This window comes from Meles meles, chromosome 17 (genome assembly GCF_922984935.1).
Source record: "Meles meles chromosome 17, mMelMel3.1 paternal haplotype, whole genome shotgun sequence".
NCBI classification, from domain to species: domain Eukaryota; kingdom Metazoa; phylum Chordata; class Mammalia; order Carnivora; family Mustelidae; genus Meles; species Meles meles.
Genome location: NC_060082.1, coordinates 26180751 through 26203476, shown reverse-complemented (window position 1 = coordinate 26203476; position 22726 = coordinate 26180751). Strand labels below are relative to the sequence as shown.

Below are 22726 nucleotides of genomic sequence, written 5' to 3'. Positions count from 1 at the left end.
GTGTGTGTGTGTGTGTGTGTGTGTATAAGAGAAGAGTGGGGAGAGGAAGGTATAAAGCTTCCTGAGTAGGAAGAGACCTCCTTTTCTCATGGGGCTTGGTTCTGGGTTGAGACAACTAGGAGGCCCCGTGGTTTTCTTCTCGCAGAGATGTGTAAAGGGACCATGGTTATAAGCCTCATCAGCAGTGGGAGGACAGGACGTGTCCTGTGTTCTAGGCACGAGTGGCCTGTAATCTCTCTCATTGCTGGCTATTGTCATAGCAGCAATGGTCGTAATCAGGAGAGCGAGGTTAGAATAATGGCAGCCCCCAGGCGGTCAGTGCTTACTACATACCAGGCAATGTGCTAAGGGCTTTTAATAAATATTTTCTCACTCCACATTTCATCTATATTTTTTTTTAAGATTTTATTTATTTATTTCAGAGAGAGAGAGAGAGACAGAGTGAGAGAGCATGAGAGGTCAGAGGGAGAAGCAGACTCCCCATGGAGCCGGGAGCCTGATGTGGGGCTTGATCCCAAGACTCCAGGATCATGACCCGAGCCGAAGGCAGTTGCTTAACCAACTGAGCTACCCAGCCGCCCCACTCCACACTTCGTTTATATGATGTATCGTCAGTAGCCTTATTTCATAGGAAAGTGAAGCCCAAGTACTTGAGTGGCTTTTCCCCAAGGTCTCTACTAACTGTGCAGCGGGGCTTCAGATCAGATCTGTCTGATTCCAACCAGATTTCATCTGATGGAGCTCTTAACCTCCATGCTACCTGAGTGCTGAGGACTCTTCCAGCCATAAAGTCCACTGTAATTCCAGGTAGAGACCATATTCCCCTGCTGGAGTAAGAGGTGCACAGGCCTGAGCAGCCGAGAGTTTGATTATGACAAAGCCCTTAGTATCTCATGTCTAAGCTTAGGGAGACTTTGGGACTCCCTAAGTTATATCAAGCCCCCCATTTTGCAGAAGAGGAAGTGAAGCCTGAGGAAGGACCTCACTCACAGCTGTGCAGCAACCCAACAGCAAAGCCGGGAGCAGAACCCAGCCTCCTAATTGGTAGCAGAATTTTCTCACCATCTGTCTATTTGCAGAATACCTTTGCTGCCTGACACCCCTCCGTCCTCTTACCCAAGATGCCAGCATGAGACGGGAGGGAGGAAGGGGGGTCAGGCTGAATTCTCTTATTACCATGGGGCTGCTGACTTGCTTTGGGCTGTGTAAGATGGGGGAGGGGTGTCCCCACTGGCTCTTTCCCTGAGAATCCACCAGCTTCCTTTCCCTTATGTCTCCTCATCCGCTGGTGCTCTTGGGAAGACTGGGGGTTATAGAGGACTTGACTCCCCATTGCCCCTCCCTGTCCACTGCAACCCATTCTTTCCAGAAAATTCTGCAAACCCAGTAGGTTATGAGTGATTCCTCCTGGCTCCATATTGGATGCACTTCCATCTCCCCTTGAAGGCGGGGTCGCCTTCTGTTTTGCTTCTTTCCCTGTGAGCAGTAGGCTTGGGGAGCAAGGAGTGGGGGCAGTTGTCAGGTGTGTCTGTCTCTCGCCTCCTGGGGCGAAAGCTCACAAGATCTCCAGGGGTAGAGGAGTTTGACCACGTTGGTCACAGTTAGGATGCTGATACGAACATGAATTCAAAGACAGGGTAAAGAGCAGTTTGGGGACTCACTTCTGACTGTCTTTTTGTCTGCCCATGAACAGTGACAGTTTCCCCATCTCCCAGAGGGACACCCTGAGAGACTCAGAGGGAAAAGATCATCTTGGAGAATTTACCCTCTCCCTGTCACCAGGAACTAACACTGTCTTAGGTCGGCAGGGACTCAGGTCGGCAGGGACTCAGTGAGTTGGAGGCAATCCCCTTTGTCATTACTTTTTCAGTAATTTTTATTAAAGTAAAACATATAGTGAAGTACACAAATCCATACTTTTAATTTCTTAAACATTCGTTTTCTGGTTATAAAGGTAAAAGTTGCCGAATTTAAAAACAAAAACGAAAACAAAACAACCCACAAACCAGAAAGCCTGATTACTTGGAAATGACAACCGTTAAGATTTTATGTGTGTGTTTTCAGTTGGTCTTGTTCTAATTTGAGTGTTGTTGCTAACACTGGCCGTAGGGACAGAAGGGATAAGGACAGGGGATAGGCACAGAGGGTCCTTTGCCCCTTTCCCAGGACGTTTCATGGCTGCTAGGCTGCAGCCCAGCTTCTGAGCCTTCACCTGTCACTCGGAAACACTCTTACCCCTGCCCTCTCACTGCTATTAAGTCAAATAATCAGCGATAACGCCACACAGGCCATGATTTATTAAACAACTTGCATTGTTCAAAATACAGAAGTCGGGTTTGACACATTGAGATGAGAGTTCTGGAGTGCCTGGGAGCAGGTGTGTCCCCAGGGAGACAAGGTGGCCCAGGGATAGGCTGTGTGTGTGCGCACATCTGAATTGATGTCTCCCTCTGGCCTGTTTCATAGACTCGCATTCTGGGCCTCTGAACGAGGCTCAGAGGGCGGCAGCCGCTGGGTGAGAAGATGTGGCCTTATCCCTGGGCTTGTCCGCCTCAACCATTTGTGTCTGAGCCTGCCTACCGAGATCTGCTGGGCATGGAATGATCTGACGTGAAGTGCTCAGAGGAGTGTCTGGTGCTGCCAAGGGACAGCAGGTGTTTGTTGCGGTGACCATCGACCATCGTGAAGATCACTATTGTCTCCTCCTGATGCAGGCTGGGCTAGAAACTGTCAGAGCCGCAGGAGATCTGAAAGGCAGGCTAGTCTTTCTAGCAATGCTCAGACATTAACCTGCATTAGAGTTCCCCGGAGGGCATGTCAGAACACAGTGGGGGGCCTCACTCCCCCGGTTTCTGAGTCAGGAGGCCTGGGGTGCGCCCAAGGAGGTGCATCTCTGTCAAGTTTGCAGGTGATGCTGCTCTTGCTGGGTCCGACCACACTTGGAGACCCACTGGATCAATTCTGTCATTTTGGAGGCAAGGGACTGCTGTGGCCTAAATGTTTATAACCCCCCAAAATGTATATACCCAAGGTGATGTACTAGAAGGTGGGACCTTTGAGGGGTGAGTAGGTCGCGAGGGCAGAGCTCTCGCACACGAGATAGCACGAGATAGTTGCGATTACGAAGAAGTGACCAGGTCGTCCCTTCCACCAAGTCAGGACACAGTGAGGAGTCCGAAGTCTGCAGCCCAGAAGAGGGCCGTTGTGGAACCGGATCACGCTGACACTCTGAGCCTGGACTTCCAGCCTCCAGAACCAGGAGATGTCAAGTTCTGTAGTCGACAAGGCACGCAGTCTGACATTTGTTATAGTAGCCTGGGGTCCAGCCCAGGTCTCCTGACTCCCAGCCCAGCAAGGCAGACATATTGTCGATGTCCTGGTCACCTGTCCCCTGGGCACTGCCAGCAGCTGGATGATGAGGCCCAGTTTTCCTGACAAGACAGAAACTGTCCCAGCTTTATGGAATGGGAACAGGAGCCGGCCCTGCATGACTTGGGGTGCTGGAGGGGGGCGGGAGGGGCACCAGGAACACAGATCCTGCCCTGCTACAGTTTCATCCATTTATTCATCTAGTGTACACGTATCTCCTACGGGGAAAGAGCTGGGCCTGGCACTGGGCGGGGTACGCAGGCAAACAGGACACAGTCCGAGTGCTGAGGCCCTATTTCCCACCTTGTCCTGGTTGATCCCTTGTCTTAGCCTCGAACGCACTCTGGGTGCACAGTGAAAGGAGAGCACTCAGTCAGGCCCCTGGATACCAGCCCTTGCTCCGCTCTGATGCACCCGGTGACCTCCACTCCGTCTTCTCTCTAGGCCTTGATTTCTTCATAAGAAAATTCAGCGCAGGGGATGCCCATGTGGCTCAGTCAGTTAAGCGTCTGCCTTTGGCTCAGGTCATGATCCCAGTGTTCTGGGATCCAGTCCCACATCGGGCTCCTTGCTCAGTGGGGAGCCTGCTTCTCCCTCTGCCTTATGCTCCCTCTGTTTGTGCGCTCCCTCTTTCTCTTTCTCTGACAAATAAACAAAATCTAAGAAAAAAAGAAAAGGAAAGGGAAAAGAAAAGAAAATTCAGTGCATCCCGAAGCGAGGTGATGGTTAAACAAGACTCCTTTCCCAGCCTGTGATTCTGAAGCTCTGGGGGTTCTCCAAGGGCTAAAATGGCATCAGACCGCAGCTCAGTTGATTAAGACCTTTATTCCATTTCCCACTCCTTAATATGAAACGGATTGCGGCTGTCCTAGTGTGTGAGGGATGAGGAGTTCCAGGAGATCGGGTGGTTTGCTATGGGCCGAGCACTGCCCACTGACCACAGGGCTGGTTTTGGCCTCTGTTAGTTTGCTTTTCTTCTCAGCCATCTATTGTTTAGTTTATCCATAATGAGCCATGAACGGGGATGGGAGACATATGGAACTTCATAGAGTTAACGAGGAGCACGATAATAATAATAATAATTCTGCCAATTTGCATGAACATGATGGTTACCAGATTGTATTCATTGGACCAGAATTTTTATATAGCACATCAAGATGTTTCTAGTATTTAGAAAAGTGATCGTTATCCTTAAAGTGGATTTTCATTCGCGGGGAATAAACACCATCCACACCTGTAACAGAGAAGTGCCCGTAAATCACTCCGAAAGCTTCTCTCTTGTAGAAAGAAAAACTAAAACTTCCAAAGCACTAAGGATAAGAATTTCCAGCTTCAGAGTGTGAGAGCAGCTTTTGACTATTTTTATATCTTAACATTTGACTAAATTATGTTAATGGCATTGGATCCCCAGGGCTGACATGAGGTAATATGACATCCACAAACGTGTTAACGAATCACGCTGCTGCTTCTCTAATCGGAACCAAATTGGACAGTATGTGCCACTTGCCGAATGAGGGAGATAGTTGAATTTTTTAAAAAATATTTTATTTATTTATTTGACAGAGAGAGAGATCACAAGTAGGCAGAGAGGCAGGCAGGGAGCCTGGTGCGGGCTCGATCCCAGGACCCTGGGATCATGACCTGAGCCGAAGGCAGACGCTTAACCAACTGAGCCTCCCAGGCGACCCCGGATAGTTGAATTTATGCACATGATAACCACTGTTAAAGATTGCATTAAAGCTATACTTGATAAAAATTATAATTTAAACTTAAAAACATGCAAAAATAACCAAATTTTGTTAATATTTCCTTAGGGTGATCACAGGATAAAGGATGGAAAGCATTAGCAAGAACGATCTCTGAGAGTCCCTCTGGCTCTAACACACTGGGCTTCTAGAATGGTGCAGGGTTTGAAACCATGATGAGGAGCAGGAGAGTATAATTGTCTGGCTGAGGGTAAGGGGACGCAGGGTCTCTCCTTCCCCGCAGACTGTTGGAAATAGGATGAGACACGTTCTTCGAAAAGTCCAGATGTGAGAACTACAATCAGAGAGCAGCTCTGTGTCGAGTGTACCCAAGAACTGTCTGTTAGAACCACCAGATCGTAGAGTAGGAAGGGACATTAGATGTCACCCGAGCTATTAGAGCCCCCAAATAGAAAGAGGTATCAGGAGCCCCCAAGGATAGAGTCCTGTGTCCTAGGGTATGTTTAAGCAGAGGCCCATCTAAGTGTTTAAGTTGACCCAATGTCTCAGGTGATGGCCTGCTCTGTTGGCCTCCTGGTTGGAACCTGCCAGTGGGGCTCAGAAACCAGTGTGGGCACGTGGACAGGACCCCCACCCCCCTCTCCCACCAGCTAGAAGTTGTCTTTGCTAAAGGTCAGTCTGTGGGTGGACGAATTTGTGGCCTGGTCCTAGGGCCCCCCAGGAACACTGCTGTGGCCCCATGAGGACTCTCACCAGGCTTGTCTGGTGAGCTAGCTGGTGTGGCAGCATAATTTTAGTTACATGGTTGTGGGGGAGGGGACAGCAACTTTGGAAGAGGTGCTGAAAGCCTCTTCTGGAGGAAGGGCCCTTGGACTTGGGCTGGGGACATACCTGCGGCCTCACCTTGGCCAAAGCCTCCTCTGCCCCATCAGAGGACACTGTCTCTGCCTCTTCCTAGAAGTCTGGCTCGCTGCTTTGAGGACCACCTTAGCAAATGGGAAGCAGTGCTACAGAAAGCCCCAACCGCAGATAACCTACGACCTACATTTGGTTTAGGTTTAGGAGCGATCTATTGGATGTCATTTATTTTTACACAGATTAACCTTCCTCATTTGTGTTTTGCTGAGGCTGAAAGCAAATGCTTTCATATACTTGGAGTCCATATCAGAAGTGGGTAACCTAGAATGCGCTCAGGCTCAGAAGTAAGCTGTCCTCGGCCTGAACATTTACTGCAGATAATTGATTGCTTTTAGTGTCCCACAATCACATTAGCTTATATTTTTATGTTAATCCTTTTCAACTTTGGTCATTTCCTCTGTGTGTGTGTGTGTGTGTGTGTGTGTGTCCCATTTACTCCATTTAGGCTTGATTGGCTTCCCGGAGCCCCAGCAGAGACCTTTCTGCATCTCTCTCGCAGGGCTCAGTTCTTTTGGGGTGCATTAAATGAAACCAGTTGAAGCTTCATACATGAAGGGTGTATAACCCTGAGCCACTCCTTTGTCTTCTGTTCCTGTCTAGGGGAGACATTTGCTGTGTACATACGTGTCCCGAACACAGCTGTCCACACAGCCCAGACCTCCTGGTGTTGTGTCAGACCCGTGCCAGCTCCTCCATATTTCACTGACAAGTTGAGAGAAGTCTCTGATGCTCTTGGCTTGCCTACTTGGAGAGTGAGAAGGGGGAAGGGAATCCCCAGTGGCGACAGTGTGAATGAGTTTCTCAGCTGGGTTTCTCGGGACACGCCCTTTCTGCCTGCTACTCCCACCACTAGGGTCTGGTGGGCACACTCCTGGATCTCTGCTGGCAGTGGGGAGCTCCCCACTCCGCCCCCCGAACCCCCATCTCCGTGATGGGAGAAGGGCTGGAGAGAGACGGGCCCAGGCTGCAGAGAGCTGGTCAGCTTTTTTTCAGCTCTTTCTTCCACAAGGCTCCAGGCAAGCTTCCTGACTCTCTGAAACCCAGACTTGACTATGAGCATGATCTTGCAGCTGGATTGTTCACTGATGGCCAAGAGGCTGACCGTTCCCTCCTCCCACCCTCCAGCCTTTCTATCTGACCTCAGAGACTCAGCAAGAGCCAGACGCCTTAAGAGCTCTCTCTCGTTCATCCCGTTCCCTGGGCAGGGGGCTCGTCCAGGGGGGCTTGCGTGTGGGTGTCCTTACCTTCTTCCTCTTCCCCCACACCAGGCTCCTTCATTTTTTGGCCGACACTCAGTAAGTGGCTGCCTGTCTTGGGGGGAAGGGGCCCGCTCTGCTGGGGGTTGGCTGACAGGGGCTGGTTGGGTTGCTGCCTCCCACCCTCCTGACCTAGGAAATCCTCTCTAAGCTGACCTAATTACTCGCAGTGCCGGACGGCCTACCGATTCCCAGCAGATGTCACCCTGTGAGGAAGGGGGGGGGGATCCTTGGCCAGGTGGGCACGTGCCCATCTGGGATTAACCCTCTGGTTGCTCCTTCTGAGGATAGTGTCTGCTTTCACTTTGCTGTCCTCTGATGTTCTTCTAGGCCAGTCAGCCCTCCCTTAGGGATGCATTCATCTCAGTGACCCAAGGAATCACAGTCCCAGTTTCGCACAGATCTGCCCGATCCAGGGCATTTCTGCTCCTGTCTCCTGGCAGGAGACCATCAGGAGACAGTGTATTTAGCCAGAAGCCTTAATCTGTACCCCTCCAGTGTCCCCTCCCAACCCCGTCCGAGCAGGAGCCATTCAGCACCCTGATGAGCTCTTGGTGTGAAGCAGTTTTCCACTGGAGCCTCGCAGGACCTCCCTCGGCTGCCAGCTGCTCTTCAGAGAAGCTGCAGTCCTGGAGGGTGGTGCACAGCACAGGCACCCAGCTCGCCAAAGAGTCATGCAGTGCGTGCTCTCACAGTTGTGGGTTACATTCTCTCCTGCTTCACATGGGGCAAGCCCGTCGGAGCTTCCTTACAGCGTGGGGAGAACTCCGGCTCGGAGCCTGCGTGCACTGCGCTGGGACTCAGGCTCAGTCAGTGTGTGAAGGGTGGGGCCGGGCGGTGCTCAGCCTGCCTGACTCCAGCAACAGGCTTTTCCTGCTGCCCTGGCTCAGCATTCGCCCTCGAAAGAACATGTGTATGAGCCTGAGTCCCTTCCTCAGGTTGATAATCTCAACGTGGGAGTGAGATTTGCATGTGTGAAAAAGACTCAAGAATGCCATTCCACGCTCAGACATGACTGAGTCTAACTGGGAACCAGTGGGTGGACAGCGATGGGATGAGGATGGAGAAAGGCCGTTATTGACTGGAGTCCTGGGCTAGGCTTTGTAGAAAAGGCAGGCTTTGAGGTTGATCTTAAAAAATCAGCATTTTGAAGAGTGCCTGGATGGTTCAGTTGGTTGGGCGTCTGCCTTCAGCTCAGGTCGCAAACCCAGAGTCCTGGGATCGAGTCCCGCATCGGGCCCCCTGCTCAGCGGGGAGTCTGCTTCTCCTGCCTCTGTTCTCTGCCTCACTTGTGTTCTCTATTGCTCTCACTCTCTCAAATAAAATCGTTAAAAGATCGATATTTTAATACATGGAGGAAAAGGAGAGAGGTCTTCAGGACTAAGGAAGCTTAGGGAGGAGGAAGGGGGGAGGAGACCTCTAATCTCAGGGCTAGGGGCTCTGTTGAGTAGGGGGAGATGGAGTGATCCCTCATTGTGGAGGGTTGAATTCCAGGCTGAAAGTCAAACCCAGTTACACGCAAGAACTGGAAGGGAAGAGGCCAGGGCTGCTCCAAACAGTGCTTAGAAGAGAAACACAGTTCCAACCCAGCCTCGCTCTTGAGCACAGCTTCGACCTCACCCTCTAGTCTTTGCGCCTGGGGCCCCAGTCCCTCCTCAGTGAGACCCGGAATCTCTGCTTGTTGAAAGGACTGACCGCACAGCAGGTACTGTGGGACCACCCAGTGAGGTAGCGGAAATGGAAACCCTGTAACTGGGACTGGCCGTGGACAAATTTTAGAGGGAGAAGTAGAAGGAGAATGTTTGTTTGAAACCATTTCTGTTGGGTCTTGTGTGTGTGTTTGTCTTGCTAACCTTCACAAGGTAATTGTAGTCGTTGTTCTCTGTTAGCAGTGAGGAGTCAAGGTGGGAGGCCGCCATGAGCTGCTGCAGACAGAGCTTCGCAGGGGAAGCTGGCGTCAAGGCCAGAAGGAGGGCCGTCCCACGGGGATGGCCGCAAAAGTGCCAAGGGGAGTTGCAGAAGGGTGTGTATGTGTGTGTATGTAAATGTCTGTCAAACATACACAAAGATAGGCTAGAATGACCTCCCATACACCTAGTGCTTAGCCTAAGAAACTTACTCAGGTGCAATTTGTATGACATAAGATTCACAATTTTAAAGTGAAGAGTTCAGTGACCTTTGGTAGAGTCACAGTGCTGTGGCACCACCATCTCTGTCTAGTTTCAAAACTTGTTCGTCACCCCCAGAACACCCCATATCCGTCAGACCGTTGCTCCCCATGTTCCCTTCCCCTGCTCCCAATGCCCCTCCCCCCCGGCAAACACGCATGCGCCATGTGTATGGCTTTGTCTGTTTCGGACATCTCATAGGAAGGACATCATACACTGCGGGGCCTTTTGTGTCTGACTCCTTTCACTTAGTTTTCACTAATCCGTGTTGTAACAGGTGTCGGGACTGCATTCCTTTCCATGGCCGAATACTATCGCATTGTGGGGATAGACCACAGGCTGTTTCTCTCTTCACCCACTGATGGACTTTTGGCTCTTGTGAATAGTGCTGCTGTGATAATGTGTGTTATGTGCGTGCATGCTTATTCGAGTACCTGTTTTCAATCCTTTGGGTGCCTACCTGGGAGTGGAATTGTAGGGCCCTAGGGTCATTCTGTGTTTAATCTGTGAGGAACTACCCAACCGTTTTCCCCACAGGTGCACCTTTTTAAGGTTCCCAGCAGCCACGCACGAGGATTCCCGTTTCTCCACATCTTCCCCCAGTGCTTATCGCGTGGCTTACAGATCTCCCCTCTGTACTGGGCTCCGGATCGCGGGTGTTCCCTCTTTCTCAGACTAGGCCCTGACGTCCACCCACCTTGGGCCCGGGGCCTTGGCTGCTTCTAGCCCTTCTCATCCCATGTCTCACACGCATCCTGCCTTCATTCAGCTGTGGGTTCTCATAGGGTAGGGATTGGACCCCGAGGACTGGGGCGAGTGTGCTCCGGTCCTCCCGGGCGGAGGAACCCAGAACAACAGTTTCCTGCACCCCCTGCCCCTGACTCCCCAGCTCCAGGCCTTCTGGCTGCTTTCCGGCTGAGCTGGCCTGCCTCTCACGTGCCCTGCCTACCAGCCCCAGGTCCCTGAAGCCCACTGTGTGTGAAGACCAGTGACCTCACAGTCCTCTGTCCCTGCTGCTGAGATGATGTGTTTTGGGCTGTTGGGGCACCGCACAGAATGACAGTAGGCTCTCAGAGGGTCCTACTTGGGTGGGGTATTGATTAGTCGGCTCCGGCTGTCATAACAAAGGACCACAGACTGGGTGGCTTAAACCAACCGAAATTTATTTCCTCACAATCCTGGAGGCTGGAAGTCCCGAGGTCCAAGGATCAGCAGGGTCGGCTTCTTCTGAAGCTTCTCTCTTTGGCTCGTAGAGGGTTGTCTTGTCCCCGTATCCTCACACGGCCTTCCCTCTGTGCACATCTCTGTCGGCTCTTCCCTCCACGTAAGGATGCCAGCGGCACTGGATTCGGGCCAACCCTAATGACCTCACTTACCTTCATTTTAATAACCACTTTGAAATACCCCGTCTCCCAACTCAGTCACGTTCTGAGGTGCTGGAAGTTAGGACTTCAGCAGATGAGTTGGGGTGGGGGGGGCCCCTGTGCCGCCCAGAGCGGGGGGAGGGCAGAGCAGCAAGGGTCCATAACGACGAGGGAGACAGCGAGGCTGGGAGGAGACTGGGGGCTTCGGGGGGCTTGTGATCCTTCTGGGTTTCTGTTTCGGTTTCAGAGGGACGAGCTTCCAGGCAAATACGGAACGGGTGGAGGAGGGGAGAGAAGTGGTGGCGGCCAAGAGGGCACTGGGGGCTTCGGGGAGGCGGGGAAGCAGTGTCCACGATCAATAATTTATTCCTGGATGCCATGCAGGAGGGTGTTGTCATGGCAACGGGCAGCTGCTGGTGGTCGGGCTGACAGTTGCCTCTCAGAGCTGCCTCTCCTCCCCCTCCTCCCTCCCTCCCCTCGGGTTTTCTTGTGTGTGTCTTGGGAGCTGTTTTGTGGCCTGCAGCGTGCCTGCTCTCAGGGTGGGGACTCTGGGCTCTGGACAGCTGTAGTGGCTCCTTCCCCAGCCCCGTGTGGCTCTGGGCAGGTGGGTGACCGGGGCCAAAGCCTGACTTCCTCCAGAGGTCACACCCTGGCTTCCCGACCACCAGAGCCCACCAGGCATCTCGCCGCAGGCGCTCAGAGCACTGTTTCTCCTGGCAGCCTGTTTGACTGTCTTCTAACAGCTGTCACTCCGCCTCTGCTAGCGGGTCGAAGGCACTGTCTTCTAACCCCGTTAGAAGGGTTCGGTGCTGTGCTCGGTGCCACCGTCCCCGTGGAGATCCACCCCAGCGGGGCAGCGGGGCAGGGCCTTCCCCAGCCTTCACAACCCACCCCAGCCCTGTGAGTCCTTGCCTCTGCCATCTTTGGCCACAGCAGCCGACCCTTCATTCCTTCCTCCTGGCCTCGGTGGGCAGGAAGACGCCAGGAGCAGGCAGCCAACCAGCACGTCTGTCCTTCCCACGATACCCTAAGCTCCAAGGTGCCACACAGCAGGTGCTCAGTAAACACTCGTGCTTTGCTGTGGAATGAAAGAAAGAGAGGTTGGAGGGAGGCCCGTGAGTCAGGAACGGTCCTTACATGTCGCAGGCTCCGTCTGGGCTCTCTCTCCCAGTCTTTCCCAGAGACTGGCCCTCAGGTCCAACAGCTGCACGGAGCCTCCGTGATTGAGACCTTTGAATTTTTAAAGTTATTTTTCATATGCATTACAATTCACTGCTTCCCTAATTCACTGGCTGTCATGACTAATAAGGGATCTGGGCCTGTAATAACCATTTAGAACTTAATGTTATTAGTCTTGTAATTGCTGCTAAGAGTCTCCTTCTCTGTTCTCTGAATTTGTAAATCCTCATGCACAAAGATGAGGAGAACATACCCTTAAGCTAGAGGCTGCCAAGGGGGCCGGGTGGTTGGGGACCAGCCTCAGCTGCCTGGCTGGGGTGTGAGTTTCCCCCACGAAGCCTGGCGCCAGAGACGCAGATAGACCTGGGGAGCATCTCCCGGGGGGGCCCTCCTGGGGAGTTGGGGAAGGAGGGGCGGGGCCCTGCGGAGGAGTGTGACCTGGGTTGCCCTTATGACAAGCAGCTGCTGGTGGAGAGAAGAGCCTTACCTCCAGGGAAAGGACATTCCTTCCCTGCCCCCTCCCCAGCCCAGAGGCTCACAGCCTGATGACCCGGAAGGGATGGCAGTGATGCCTTCATCACAGGGTCCTGATGCTGCGGGCAGAGATGAGAGTCGACAGGAAGACCAGCTGTGTTAGAAATGGTCTCCCCTGGCTTGATCTCGGGAACTGTCCCTGCCTGTCCCCATAGGGGATCTTTGTCCACACATGGCTCTCTTGAGTCCTCGTGGAGAAGGGTTTATCATGGGCTTGAGAGTACAGCTGTGGGGAAGGGCCAGGGCACACGGCTGATTGTCCCTGGTGTGTGAGCCAGGGTCCCTGAACCACCCCTCGGCTCTTCTCCCTGTGAAGGCCTCAACCCTGCTGCCTGACAGCGCTTGCCACCAGGGCCGGCACGCCTGCCCTCTGCGTACCGCTTTCCTGCCGGGAATGAGCATGGAAACTCTGCTTGCTGCTTTCTCCTTCTTCTTTGTGATAAAGTACACATAAGATAAAGTCTACCCTTTCCATCATTTGGAAGTGTACAGTTCAGTGGCATTTAGTCCATTCACAGTGTCGTGTCCCATTGTCACTGTCTGCTTCCAGAGCACTCTCCTCACCCCAGACAGAAACCCCTGCCCTTGAAGGTCACTCCCCATCCTCCCTTCCCCCCAGCCCCTAGCAACCACAGATCTCTTCCGTTGTATTTCTGCCGACTTGCCTGTTCTGGATATTTCGTATAAACGGAATCTCACAATACGTGGGCTTTCCGTTGCTCCATCATCCGTGGGTGGATATTTGGGCTGTTTCTTGTGAATAGTGCTGTTACAAACATTTGTTTACAAGGTTTTCTTACAAGGTTTTCTTTGAGCACCTGTCTTTGGTTGTTTTAGGTATCTACCTAGAAGTGGAATTTCTGGGTCACGTGATAATTTAACGGTTATCTTGTGGAGGAACGGCCAGACTTCACCCACTTCTTTGGATGTGCCAGACTCTGTCTTCTTCTTTTTAAAAATTTTTTTTATTTGGGGGGAGGAACAGAGGGGAAGGGAGACAGTCTTTTTTTTTTTTAAGATTTTATTTATTTATTTGAGAGAGAGAGCACCCAGAGGGAGAGGAAGAGGGAGAAGCAGGCTCCCCGCTGAGTAGAGAGCCTGATGCAGGGCTCCATCCCAGGACCCTGAGATCATGACCTGAGCTGCGAGCAGATGCTTAACTGACTGAGCCACTCAGGTGCCCTAAGGGAGAGAGTCTTAAGCAGACTCCATGCTGAGTACGGAGCCCAGCGTGGGGCTCAATCTCACAACTCTGAAATCACGACCTGAGCTGGAATCAGAAGTCAGATGCTTAACCAATTGCCCCACCCCCAGACACATTCCCCCCCCCCTTTTTTTCCAGACCCTGTCTTCTTTCGAGAGAGGGGGAAACTTGCTTCTTATGTCCTCTCCAAGCTATGACGTTCAGCAGCCACTAGAGGAAAGTTTCTGGTTCCTAGCCCCTGGTCAAGACACAGTGACATGAGTGGACACAACAAATGGGTCTATTGGTGACACTGGCGTGGTTTCTGATTGTGTTTCATGATGTTACCAGATCTTGTGCACCCACACGTGGGCTGTCCCCACTGCACATTTGCTCCTGCAAAGGAGCCAGTGCTCAGAACCTTGTTTCATCCTCCCTGGGAATAGTCTTCAGAGGTCTTTCCTTGATAATCATTCTTTGCTTTTGACATGAAATGGTATTCCCAACTGCATCACCCACTGTCTTTTTCATTTTTGGCCCGATCTTTGAACTTAGGAAAAAAAATCAAATCTACCCTCATGGGATGGAAATTTGCCACCATGGGGGCCCATCAAAAGAATATGCTATAGGCTTTGAAAGCCCTTCCAAAAGAGAAGTTACAGAAATGTTCTAAGCAGGGGCGGGCACATTGTTGGAATATGGATATAGCCTCCCAAAGGGACGGCTTTGAAAGAGGTGGCACTCATTTAAATGTATAAATTCTGGTGTGTTATTTTAAATGATCACTCAGAAGACTTTATGGGCATACAATAAAAAGATGATGTGAATGGTTATTGAGTTATGTACACCTCCAGGAAATCAAAGAAAGATATGCATTTTAGGAATTTTAAGAAGATGAAGTTCAAATTATAGCCCGAGCGTTCAGTGGGATGGTTAACTCAAAATAGTGTTGCCCAGCTGCTGGGGAGGAGAGAGGTCAGTGGGGGAGCCCATGGGGTTAGAACAGCATCCCCATCTTCACAAAGGTTAGAAGACAGGTTATTACAGCCATCTATCTGGCTAGGAGGGGTTGTTCTCCATCGTCAGGGACAATGAGGAGGAGGGAGGCTGGTGAGACGTCCAGGTGAACAGCTATGTTGGTGAGTTGAGTTTTAAAAATTTTTAAATAGCCTATCTCTTGCTGTAGCCTGCATGACCAGGGCTTCTCTTTGAAGGTTAAATATTGTAGCCAGCTTTGGAAGTATGGCAAGGAAGCTTTGGGCAAAGCCCCTAAGTCAATGTCCTGAGTCTCTTTGACCTACTGGGTAGTGGTGTTTTCCCTCCTTGTTCAAAAGCTGAAGTCAGCAGCAAAGGGGGTGAGACTAAAGGCAGCTAGGGAGTCCCAGAGGGAAGGTGGGGGGTCTGAGCCGCTCGTCTGGCTCTTAGAGGATTTCAGAGTTAGGTTGGAGGCTGCTGACCCTGTCCCCACCTTACGCCCAGGCCTGGGAAGGGGATGACAAGGTCAGTGGAATTTCAGAGTCAAGAATAGATCTTCTCTCACTCTGTCACCTCAGTAACTCGTTCTAAGGTTTGAAGAATATCCCCTCTGGGGAAATAGCACTTCTGAAACCTGTTTCATGTCTTTGTCTCATTTATTCCCACAATCATTTCGTTGGGGTCCAATATTGATGAATCTGACAGCAAAGCAGAGAAGGATGTTGTAGTGACTTCTTAAAAAACTTTATTACAGTAAATGTATATGTTGTATTTATATATAGTATATATTTTATATATGTATTTTATGTTTATGTATATGTGTGTGTATAAAATTTGCCATTTGAACAATTTAAAACATACAATTCAGTGGTATTTGGTATATTCACAGTGTTATCCAACCATCACTATGATCTATTTCTAGACTTCTCCATCATCCCAAATAGAAACTCTTTCACCGTCAAGCACGACTCCACATTCCCTGCTCCCCAGCCCCTGGTAACGTCTAATTTACTTTCTGTCTCTATGAATTTGACTACACTGGGTACCTCCTCTAAATGGACTCATACAGGATTTGTCCCTTTGTGTCTGGCTTATTTCCCTTAGCATAGTGTTTCCAAGATTTGTCAATACTGAAGCATGTATTGGAATGCCATTGTTTTTGTGGCGGGATAACATTCTATTGCATGGATATACCCCATTTTGTTTAGCCACTCCTACTTCCCCTCCACCCCCCACACTTGGGTTGTTTTCACCCTTTGGCTATTGTGAATAATGCAGTGATGAATACTGATCTATAAGCATGTGTTTGCGTCCTTGTTTTCCATTCTTTTGGGTGTATACCTAGGAGTGGAATTCCCGGCTCTTATGGTAATTTTATGTTTAACTTTTTGAGGAACTGTCAAATTTGTATGTTGGCCATTTGTATATCTTCTTTGGAGATATGTCTACTCAAGTCCTTGGCCCATTTTTAAATTTGGGTTGTTTGTCTTTTTGTTGTTGAGTTTTAGAAATTCTTTGCAGATCCTGGATATTAAACGCTTACCAGATGTATGATTTGCAGATATGTTCTTCCATTCTTCAGGTTGCCTTTCCATTGTCTTGGCAATGTCCTTTGATGTACAGTTTTAAATTTTGGTGAAGTCCAGTTAATCAATTCTTTTCTCTTTTTGCTTATGCTTTTGGTGACACATGTAAGAATCTATTATCAAACCCAAGGTCATAAAGATTTACCTTTTGTTTTCTTCTAAGAGTTTTATGGTTTTAGCTGTTATAGTTAGGCTGTTGACTGATCCATTTTGAGTTAAATTTTTTATATGGTGTGAGGTAGGGGTCCAAATTCAGTTCTTTTGCGTGTGTAAATCCAGCAATCCCAACACCATTTGTTAAAGAAACTGTTCTTTCTCCCTCGAGGGGAAACAGTTCTTTCCACATTGAACACTCTTGTCAAAAATCAATTGGTCATAGATTTGTATGGGACTCAGTTCTATTCCCCTGATCTGTATGTCTGTCCTTAGGCTAGTACCACACTGATTTGACTACTGTAGCTTTATGTAAATTTTGGAATCAGGAAATGCGAGTCTGACTTGTTCTTCTTCAGGATTGTTTTGGCTATTTAGGGCCTCTTCTGATTCTTTATGTATTTGAGTATAATCATTTTTGAATGTATCTTTTTGTGGATCTGTAAGTGCTACCCAGAGATACTGCTGTGTCACACCACACCTTAGTACGCACTCTCTGATTCACGAAGTGACTGAGCCAGTTTATTCTTCTAACAATCTATGAGAGTTCCAGTCGTATCACGTTTGGTCATCTCAATTCTTCTGTAAACTTTTAACCTTTCTGGTAGATTGCCCTGAGTTATGAGTGCGACATTGCTGTATTTTTCAGGGGGCAATGTGAGCATCCAACATCTCCTTGTTCAGATGATCTTTCTCTCGGCACCAAGTCTTGGAAAGTGCCACTTGCTTTGTGCCCCATCAGCAGCAGTCAGGGTCTTGCTCAGCTCCAGAGGCTGGAGATCTGGCTGGTGAGCTGCATCTTTACAGCACAAAAACTCAGCTTATGCGAGAGAACCTTAGGATTGGGAGTGTGCCTGTTAAGGTGCTAAAGGAAAATTGGTCATTGGACCTGGTTATGGTTCCAGGCTGCAACAGTCAGGCACATGAATGTCCCTGTAGATGAGGCTCTTGGAGAGATGAGGCTCTGTCCCTGAGAGCAGTTCTTAGGTAACTGCTTCACAAGAAGGAGGAAGCTAGCAGAGCTGTCCCGTTTGACCTTTGGCATTTGCTCCTAGAAGAGGCCCCTTCAGACACAGAGGTTGAGTCCAAGGAGGGTAAGTGGCTTTTCCTAGCCTTACAGCACACTAGGGCTGGAGACTCTCAGCCCTGTGTCTTGTGCTTGCCCAGGGCAGTGACTGCTCTTTCCATGCTCAGCTTGCTGGTTAGCCAAACTCAAGTCATGTAGGTCAGTAGACATTTACTGCAGGACCCTGTGTACCAGACATGGAACCAGGCATCTTGGGACCTGCAAAAGTCAGGACGAAGTCGCTAACTATGTTATTTGTCATCCTGTAGGGGAAGGAATACTGCACACATCGTTGCAGTGACAGGAGGACAAGGTGTGTGCTTTGTGAGGGATATACATAATGTGCTTTGGAAACCAGAGGCCAGGATGTTCATGTCCATCCAAAGGGCGGACTTGGCTTCCTGGAGGAGGGGGCACTGGCCCTGAGCCTTAGAGGATGAGTTGGATTCTGTTGAGCAGAAATGGAATTAGGGAACTCCAGGAAAAGAAACCTGAAAAGCAGAGGTGGAGGTGGGCTATTCCAGGCCTTTGGAGAAAAGCAAATGTAGTCAGATTACTGGATGTTGATGAGTTTCCTAGATGTCCTTGGGAGGAGGTGGGTTTTCTTCTGCAGGACCAGGGAGCTCCTGCAGGGTTTGTAGGTGGACGAGTCATTTAGTGTTGTTCCTTACTGAAGAGAGTTCTGGTAACTCAGGGAGACCATGGGAATGCCCTGACCTCTCCTGCTTCTGCCCTGCACACATAGACCCGCACACAAGGAGACGCACAGACACAGTACACACATCAAGGTAGATCAACATGCATACAGAAACCAGGACTAACACACGCACTGAGACCGAGAGACCCACACATCAAAACACATAGCCATAGGTAAGAACTTACCGAGCAGACACACACACACACACACTCACAGGCACAGACGGAATGATGCCATCCTGCAAATGGAGGGAGACACGCCGTCAACGTCACGTACATGGGCTGCAACACCAGTAGCTTCACTAAGACAGGTACCCGCACGTATTGAACCACACTAATGACATAAGTCATGCATACGAGACAGAAACTATGGGACAGATATACACATATGCCCACCAAGCCAGGCAGGGAGACGTTTGCATGCCCTGAAACACTTTCACACTTTCACAGACACACACAGCAGCCAAGCAGAGCGCTCACACTCACGGAGCCATGCACTTGGGAACTGAAACTCTTCCCAGGGACGCGCAGGCATGTCCTTCACGCGTGCTCACAAACACATGCTCATGTGTAGGCGAGCCCCAGTCACGCCCACGAGGCCATCATACCACCGCAGAGGCACACGCAGACTCAAGTGGGGGCAAAGTCAGGACATGCTACTGGGGGGCGGGGTTCCTCATGTGCCCCTCCCAGCCCCCACTCCCACCCCGTGAATGTGTCATCTGGGGTCTCAGCGTTGGATGGGCTCTGAAATGCTCTCCCACTCAGTGCTGGATGTCTACAGCTCCTCTGACATGGGCCACATGCTGTTCTGTTTCAATCCTTTAGATAAAATGCTGCAAGTTTCCTGTTATAATAGAATTCACTTTCCATCTCAGGACGTGAGGGTTATGCACACAGAGAGGAAACTAGACCCTTCGCCAGGACAGTCAACAGCCAGTTAAGAACTGCTGTGTGAGGGCCTCGGCCCACCCAGCCCCATGCTGTCCCCTTGATTCCTGTAGGCAGTCCCTTGACCACAGTCTGGCAAGGTCAACCATCCTCCAGATCACTGTATTGCTGATCTCTTGGGTATGACAGAGCGGGTGGGCGGAGCTTGGCACACCAGTCCTCCCAGGGGAGGGCAGTGGGTGGCAGGGGGTGAGCCTGCAGGGGGTGGGGGAGGGGAGTCCCGCCTAGGACCTGGGATGAGATGGAGCTCTCCCACAGGCACACCAGCTGTTTCCACAGCCACGGCCATCCTGTGCTGGTGGGCCGTCCTCCGCAAATGTGACCCACATTCAAGCTGACCAGCCCCAGCAGCTCTCCCTGCTCCCTACTGCGTTCCTCCCCGCTAGCCGCCAACTCTTCCCCACTCCCCATTCTGCACTGGGGCTGTCTCCCTCACTTGAGAAGGGAGCTGTGACATAGCTGGCTCTGAGGAACTGGCCCATATGGCTGCCTCCACAGAAGCCTCCAGAAGCCAGGAGAACTTCAAAGCAGTGGGGCAGCCCTGTCCTCTGGGTCGACCCTCCCATCTAAATGCTTGCCTGTTTTTCTCAGAATTTAACCTCCTTTTATTCCTGTTCAAGATGGGATAAATCTGGTCTCTCCCTTAGCCCCTCTCTTATCCTGCTGGTATGGAAAACGGACTCCCTCTGCCTCCAACCTGGGGTTCTGGGCTCTGAACCATAGGGCTGACACCTTCCGCTCTGCTTGGTCCTTTCTCAGCTATCCTTCCCACGTTCTTACAAAGTCCACTAACCCTTGTTCATTATAGACAAGAGAAATGGCTCAACAGTAGCCCCTGGGAGAAGGCCAGGCGCGGGGCACTGTGTGGGGCAGGAGGGAGCCAGGGCCAGTGGGCTGCGTTGTGGACTTGAAGTTCAGTAAGAGGCTGCAAGGTGATGTACGCAGAGCTCGCCCAGAGGAAGGGCGGCATCTGGAACCAGGGCTGGCCTGTGTTCCGTGCTGGGGATTACACCCGACTGTCACACATGCTTTTCTTATTCATGGAAGTAGCTTATGTTCTTTGCAGAAAATTTAGGAAAAATATATAAGTACAAGGGAAAAAATGCAGATCGCTCATCATTTCACCACCCAAAGAGAACCATTCTTACTGTTTTTGTAATCTGCTCTTTTCACTGAATCATCTTTCATATCATTAAAATATTGTTCTATCTTATTTTGTTTTAATAACTATATAGTATTTCATCACTTATGTTAGTAATAAGAACCCAATTTTTTTTCAGTATTGACCGTATGTGTCAGACATTATCATTCATTGAATTTTGTAACTTGAGATTGATACTATCATTACCCCAATTATACAAATAAAGAGAATGAGGCACAGAGAGGCTAAATAACTTGCCCAAAGTAACACAGCCAGTAAATGGCAGAACCAGATTTTGAACCCAGGTCGTCTGGCTCCAGAACCCTTATTTTCACACACTGCTTCCCGTCATGGACGTGGCATAGCTCATCATTTCCCCTAGTGATGTCTCTTTAGATTTTTTCTAACTTTTTGCCATTACAAGCAATATTCTGATGATTTGTGTGACTTACATCTTCTCATTATCCTTAATTTACCTAAGATCTACTCTCAGAAGTAGATTTTATGAAACAAGGCATAAGCTTTTTTTGTTTTTTTTTAAGATTTTATTTATTTGTTTCACAGACAGATCCTAAGTAGGCAGAGAGGCAGGCAGAGAGAGAGAGAGAGGAAGAAGCAGGCTCCCCGCTGAGCAGAGAGCCCGATGCGGGGCTCGATCCCAGGACCCCGGGATCATGACCTGAGCCGAAGGCAGAGGCTTAACCCACTGTGCCACCCAGGTGCCCCGGCATAAGCTTTTTTAAAAAAGATTTAATTTATTTATTTTGAGAGAGAGGGAGAAAGCGCAAGCTGGGGGAGGGGCAGAGGGAGAGAGAGAATCTCAAACAGACTCCACGTTGAGCCTGGAGCCCAACACAGGGCTCAGTTCCACGACCCTGAGATCATGACCTGAATCAAAATCAAGAGTCGGTTGCTCAATGGACTGAGCCACCGAGGCAACCCAGGGCATGAACCTTTTTAAGACTTTTAGATCCATTTTCAGATTTTCCTCCAGAAGAACATTAGCAAGGTCTGCTCTTTACCAGCAAAAAGGGAGGGTTGGGCCTTACTCTCTAAGAGAAAGCCTGACCCTCAGAAGTTTGGCCATCATAGGGGGAACAGGATGGTGCTGGGAATGGAAGGCTTTGCACGGGGGGCAGCTGAAGGGACTGAGATACGTAGTCTGGGGAAGACTTGGATGCTGGACAGAAGATGAGGGTACATTCGTGGTGACAGTCAAATGTGCGACAGGCTGTAGAGCAAAAGAGAGTTTTGTCCTGAGGTCCTAGAGCAGAAGTGGACCCGCGGGCTGAAATTGACATTGGGAGAGCCCTCGTCCTTTGTGGGGCTTGGGTTGGGCGGGGTGGGTGTCAAATAAATTTTATATGACCTGCTGCCATCCCAGCTTGGGTTCGAGTAGGGTGTGCGTATGCGGGGGCGATACCACCCATAGAAGATTACATCTTCTAGTCTTAACCGGGGGTCTGCTCCTCCTTCCACCCCTGCCTTGGGGAGCCTGGCCCAGCCTGGTACTTCTGTCCGTCTATCCCTTCGGAGCCTGAGCAGCACAGCCTGGCTTGTGTCATGGGCCACATAACTCCTCCATTATGCATGAGGGGGACCCGGCAGTGAGCGAATGAGCAAGCCGGGGCGGGGGGCGGGGGGCTGAGTGGTTATTAATAAACAAGAGTATTGTGTGGGATTCCATTCACAGCACTTTCAGAGGACGTGGTGGGCTTGAGATAATAAAGCCCTGTTTATGCCCCCGAGGGCTGGGGAGGTGGCAAGTGGGAGGTGGCAAGGAGCAGGGAAGCCAGAAATTATTTTGATTCCCCCGGGGGCAGGGCTGCTGTGTTTGCTCTGAGCCCAGCAACCAGGGGGAAGATCTAACTGGGGCTGTGCTCAGACCTCCGTCTGCCTGTTGGAATGGCCTGGGTCCTGAGAGATGACTAGCTTTCCGCCTCCACCTGTCCCATGGAGGGAGACTGAGGACACACTGGAGGAACTGGAGCACGACGCGTTCAGTAGAGAGGGGGACTGGTCACCTCTACCCTCCTTCCAGCCTCCTGTCCCCACCCCATTCCTTCTTCCAGGTGAGTCCTTCCGCGCTGGCCCTCCGGGACTCCAAAGTGACCTGTGTTGAGATGGTGCTTTGTTTCCTGATGGTGTTGGCGTTGCGTTTGTGGGCAAGGGCTGCGAGAATCTTCCTAGCCAGGGAGCTGACAGTTTGGTGTGAGGATGTGGAACATGAAGCAAGCAGGCCAGAAGGGAGAGGAGCCCTGAGACGGGATTAGTTTCAATTTCGGAGGAAGAGTGGCAAGGGATGAGGCTTCCGTGCCTTGGCAAGGCTGCACTGGGGAGCTTTGATCTGAAGGTGTCTGGGAAAGTGAGAGGCCGGGGAGCATTTGGCAGAGTGGGATCTCAGGCTGTGCAGCTGATTGCAAAGCCCGCATTGACTCTGTGAGTTGTCCCTGTGGTTAGCCCTCCTGAGCCCCTCCCTTT

General features: G+C 50.6%; 1 protein-coding gene across 2 annotated transcripts in view; it reads left to right on the top strand.

Moving 5' to 3' along the window:
* NFASC (neurofascin) overlaps positions 1-22726 on the top strand; it is a 179002-nt gene that overhangs the window by 15187 nt on the left and 141089 nt on the right. The window contains exon 1 of one of the 2 annotated variants that reach the window (XM_045982434.1): positions 22060-22317. The exons of the other annotated variant lie outside the window; for it this stretch is intronic. The gene's annotated coding sequence lies outside the window, so the exon portion shown is untranslated. Of the gene's footprint in view, positions 1-22059; positions 22318-22726 lie in introns of those variants that run through there. 2 annotated transcript variants of the gene reach the window in all.